Source organism: Petromyzon marinus, unplaced genomic scaffold (assembly GCF_048934315.1).
Source record: "Petromyzon marinus isolate PM22_M1 ecotype Great Lakes invasive population unplaced genomic scaffold, UKy_Petmar_22M1.pri1.0 PM_G_Scaffold_103, whole genome shotgun sequence".
Taxonomy (NCBI): domain Eukaryota; kingdom Metazoa; phylum Chordata; class Hyperoartia; order Petromyzontiformes; family Petromyzontidae; genus Petromyzon; species Petromyzon marinus.
The window spans coordinates 539,139-545,138 of record NW_027422655.1 but is presented as its reverse complement, the minus strand read 5'-3'; positions in this window follow the sequence as shown (position 1 = coordinate 545,138).

Genomic DNA, 6,000 nt, shown 5'->3' with positions numbered 1-6,000 from the left:
GCAGCCTCCTGTTACCTCGCGACCTCACGCGTGTAAGCAGGTAACATGACGTAACTTCCGGGGTAAGAGATACGCCCCTCCCATAATAAGCGGCTCTGTAACTGAATAAATTATGTTAATGAGCCCGGCCCATATGTCGAGGGATGGGGCGTGGCTGCTGAACTCGTCGCAATGAACTCTCAACGGCTTCAACGAATACATTATGTTAATGAACCGCCAGTCACTGGGCGTAGCTTTGCCCAAATAAGGATTGGCACTGGATTGATATCGGCAGTGACCCAAGCGGAGGTGACGTCACGCTCAAGAGCGCTGTGGACGGGGGAGGGCTGAATACCTTGGTGACATGACGTCACTAGCTGCCACTTCATGCCGATGAGGTCATGGGGATGGAGTTTAAGTTGATTTAGATTCATTTTCCATTGCCCCCTCCCTTGAGTGCGTGAACTCAGCAACAACGTGGACATTATTGTGTATACGTACACACTATGTACACTTTGAGGCCACGTGAAGCGTCAAAGGCTCTCTGGAAGGAGGAAGTCGCGTGACAGACTCAGCAGTTGCGATGGGTTAACTGATGGATGGCTATCGATTAGAAATCACATATCCCCGAGTCTCACCTGTGAGTGGCACCGCCTCACGCTGTCGTGGATCCCCACGTGGCTCGGAGCCTCAAAAGCTCCGTAACTCCTGGGTGGTGATACAAAGACAAAGATCCCCCGTGTAGCCTTAACAGACTGTTGGGGCAAGTGCGGTTAGCAAGTAGCAGCACCACCTATGAAGGCCGGCGCGGCACGCGAAGGGAGTGGGTGGCCAGCACCGCGCCCGACCGCCTTTGTCTCCCCAGTAATGATGTTTGCACACCACACCGGGTACTCACTTGAGGCTGAGTCGACCTAGGGGAGGCCCTGAACCGGTTTAAATAATCGTCACTGGGTGTTGGCTGTGAGCGGGAATCAAACTCGGGTCGTTATGTTCGTAGAGCAGCGTACTAACCGCTAGACTACCGCCACACACGTTACACACACACACACAGTGTACACACACACAGTACACACACACAGTACACACACACACAGTACACACACACAGTACACACACACAGTACACACACACACACAGTACACACACACAGTACACACACACGGTGCACACACACGCACGACACACATGCACAGTACACACACACGCACAGTACACACACACGGCACGCACACACACACGCACAGTACACACACACGCACAGTACACACACACACGCACGGTACACACACACACACGCACAGTACACACACACGGTACACACACACGGTACACACACACACACAGTACACACACACGGCACGCACAGACACACGCACGATACACACAAACACACGTTACACACACACACGCACGATACACACACACACACGGTACACACACGCACGGTACACACGCACACACACGGTACACACACACACACGCACGGCACGCACACACACGCACGGTACACACACACATGCACGGTACACACACGCACAGCACACATACACACACGTTACACACACACAGTACACACACGGTACACACACACAGTACACACACACGCACAGTACACACACACGGTACACACACACACAGTACACACACGTACGCACGGCACGCCCACACTCCTTCAGTCACGTGACTAAGGTTGACGCGCCGCCCCGTCTCCCGAGGTGACCTCTTGGCTCTCTCGTCTCTCCTCTACACGTAGATTCATTTCTTACTCTTACCTAGAAGCGTCATTGTCAGTCTGTCTGTGTCTGTGGATGCAACTTGCGAGGAATTGTACTCACAAACTGTGGGGTTTACGTTTCAAATAAAGTGCCCAGATACCACGCGATAAGCCCCGTGGTGAGCCAGTGCTATTCCTATTTCCAATCCGTCAACATGAAAGTAGTTAAATTAACAATTTATTACCAATCTCCATATATATCAAAGGCAAAGTTGTCAATGTGTGCGTCTGTTCAAAATGTTTAGCGTACTTCCCGACACGCACCAAGCTTGAAATTTGCCATGTCAGTAATTTCCAGACTGTACACCGTGCAAACATTATAAAAATAGACTTTTGTATATTTTTTTTGGGGGGGGGGGCGCAATAATGTATAAGCATGAAAACACCACGATACATAGGACTTACTTTGATTAGAATCTTGGAATTGATTGGGTACATGTTGAAATTGGTAAATGAGCATTTTGAGCACACTGCTGTTTTAATAAATGTTCATGATTCTGAGAATACAAGTGTAATTCTGAGCATCATAATGACCATATTGGAATTGTCATCATGAATGGGGGTACAATGATTTTTTATAACAAAAAATACTCATTTATGACAACAGATTGATGATTAAATTGCGATTTTGTTTTGCTCATCAATCAGGATACTGTTAATGATGCGCATGCCCATAAATTGTTGAGATTACTAGAACTGCAAGTTGTGTATACTCTCCAACCCATTCCTCTACCTACCCATTCCCTTGACGGGCTCCGTGCCCACTTAAACCCATGACGATGGCGGTGACGATTCCACCTCTCGCTGTAACAATCAAAGCACCTCCAACTTCTGAATGCAAAGGTGCTGGTTGGTGTAACGCCAAAACACATCGTCAACGCCGCTCCCAAGCCCGCCCTACGTTAGTTACATCGTTAGGATCAACAAAATAAAAAGTTCCACAGAGGAAACTGAAATGACATTGCGCAATCCCCAAAGTCGCACGCGGTCGGCTACACGACTCGGAGAACAACGTCAGACTTCAAGACTTGCATCGCCATCATCATCATTCTTCCTCTCCACAAGTCATCGCACGTCAATATTCAACAAGCTGCACACACGTGCAAGTAACCTCTCGACCCGCCACCTGCACAGTTAACGCGATCAGACCCGGGGGTCAAATTAAAATTGTGTCTTTGGTGACGTATTGCAATCGGTGTCATTTTAATGATGTACGTACAGCAGTTGCTAAATTATATCATTGACAACGGGGTCCGCTTTTGCGATATCTGCGTGCGGTCTTTTAATTGTATAGATACATAGTCAGTTCATTAGTATGGGGTTCCTCTATAATTGTAATTGTAAAATGTATTACTTAATAATACGCTTCCAGGCCGCACTTAGCTTGTAGCAGTCAGAGCAGTTAAAATGACTGTACATGTGTAGGTATGAAATAAAATATATTTAATTTAAATAAAATAAATTTTAGTTATTAAAACATTTCATTTAACGTAGGTATAAAATAAAATTAATTTAAATAAATGTAATTAATTTAAAAATTAAATTAAACGTAGGTATTAAATAAAATAAATGTAATTTAAACAAAATAAATTTATTTTAAAATTCAATTTAATTTAACGTAGGTATAAAATAAATTTTAATTAAATTAAACGTAGGTATACAATAAAATAAATGTAATTTAAAATAAATAAATTTAAATTATAAAAAAATACTCATTCATTTAGAAAAAAAATACGCAAGTATAAAATAAATTGTAATAAAAATGAATTCTTTTTTTTAATAAAATGTAGGTATAAAATAAAATTAAATCATAAATTAAATTGATTTTATTTTCTACCGAAAGAAGCAAAGAGTGTGGACCCACGTCAAATCAAGGCTGTCCTAGTAGTCTAGGCAAGGCCTCAGGGTGTACCGGGCCTTTCACAACAACAGCCGCAGCAGCAGCAACAACGGTTCTCTTGAGAAAATGCTTTAAAAAAAAAAGTCAACGTAGCTTACCTTGACACTCGCGAACTTTAATGATTAAAATAATTAAAACAAAACTAAACACTCACACACACATGGGCGCGCGCTGTTCAGCGTGTAGGGCATTAAAAATGGTAGCGTCCTCCCGCGATCTGATTGGTCGCCGCGTGCCAAAGTGGGGAGGGGGGAGGGCCAGGGATCCGATTGGTCGAGAGGCAAACCTGGGAGCGTCTCCGGCGATGGTGCGCAGCGATTGGTCAACGGTTGTCCTATGCTAATTTTGGTATGCTACTTAATTTTAATCTGTATGCTAATGCTCAAGAGAGGGGCTAGGAGAGAGAGAGAGCCAGAGGGAGAGAGAGAAACTCGCCATCATTCACTACGCACCGTGACGACTTCCCCGGGGGCTCGCTGTGTAGACGATGCTGCTTTTCGCCCCCCCCCCCCCCCGTTAAGTCGCCCTCCCAACGTGGACGTGTTTGAGTGAAACATCGAGGACGTTCGCCTTTGACCTGCGCGACGACCCCTTCAAAGCCATCCCCAAGGAGCCAGCGAGCGGAGTTCGTCTCCCAAGTGCACGCGTCTCCGTCGAGAACGAACGGGGTAAGATTCTGTTACTGGTAGGAACGAAGTTGTAAACTGAGTGTACCAGCCTGCAATAGATTAATGTGTCCGTCCGTCCCCTTTCAATACTTTAACGAAGTGAAATCTCGTGCTGTTGGGTGTAAAATCAGCAATAGACAGCGCAGAGACTTGTCCTACCAGCCCACCCTGCAGGGACCTGTTTAATGTATTTGGTGATAATGACACTGTGGGCCATGCGGCTCTTCACTCGGGTGGTGTAACCGCAACAAAACACTTCCTGTTCGTGTGTCCGCGAGATCGGTGCTGGGATTCACCCCCCCCCACCCCAGGTCGACTCAAACCGGTGGTGAGGTTTTGTCAACAATTTAATTTGCTACATTAATTTAATTCCTAAATGCTTTTACAACCGGCTTGTTTGTCCGTCGTCCTGGGACGGAGGCGGTAAATATTTACGCAAAGATTGAACAAGGTATGAACAATGTATGAGCAATGTCTGATTACATTGCGTGTACATTTAATGGCGGTGAATCTTGCACTAAAGTATGTCAAACACTTGGCTGCGTTTCACTGTGGCACTGTATTTATTAATGGCAGTCGAGCATGTCATCTCTAGCAACTTTGATATAAGGTTATTCCGAAACGTGTTCATTATGTAATCAATGTGTGTGTATGTGGCCCAACACATGCCTCCCTGTGTTACTACTCAGTACAGCACGGTCTTCACAGCCAACTTTATCTCGTACAGATGTTTTAGCCACTCGGCATTGTCGGATATGAACATGAAAAGTAATATTTAAAATAACTTTTTTACAACACGCTTTAATGAAACGTACCGTGCTAGTGATGGAAGAACTCCAGGAAGTGGCCCAGAAGCTTGCCACGACGTAAGGGGCCATGGTGATTTGCAGCCAACGTCAGTGGAGCGTGGACAATCAAACCCAAGCGGAACCATAACACGTAAAAAAATAATGTTAAAAAATATATATTTTATTGTTAATGATATAATATCGTATTGCCATCAGTATGACATAAGTATACCGAGTTTGCAGTCGATACCACATTGGGAAGTGGGTAAAAATTGAGTTATAATATTTGAGGATACAACAGACAGAGTGAGTTCATAAAAAGCGTGTAATAATAAGTAATTAAAAAAAAACTTTATCAAAAACACGATTTTATTAAATGTACCTGTGGGGGCTGATTTCCCCCCCCCTCATCCCCCCCCCTCATCCCCCCCTCTCATCCCCCCCCTCATTCCCCCCCCTCATCCCCCCCCTCATTTCCCCCCCTCATCCCCCCCTCATTCCCCCCCCCTCATCCCCCCCTCATCCCCCCTCCCTCATCCCCCCCCTCATCCCCCCCCCCTCATCCCCCCCTCATCCCCCCCCTCATCCCCGCGAGCGGGTGGGGCGCTACGTCCCCCCCCCTCCACCCCCTGCGCGTTTGCGTCTCGCGGGCCCCCCCCGACCGGGTGACCCCCCCCACCCCCCACCAGCGCCCTCTCTGACTGACAGCTGGCGGCTGGCAGACACCGCCTAGGGGTTAATTTGGCGCGCGCCTTCCACCACCCCCTCACTCAGTGGCTAAGCCCCGCCTCCGGCCACGCCCTCTGGTGGAACCTTCGAGCAGGTTCCCGGAGCATCTTGGCTAGCCCCTCCTGTTGCCTTTGCCTCAGATACGCCCCCTTCCCCTGA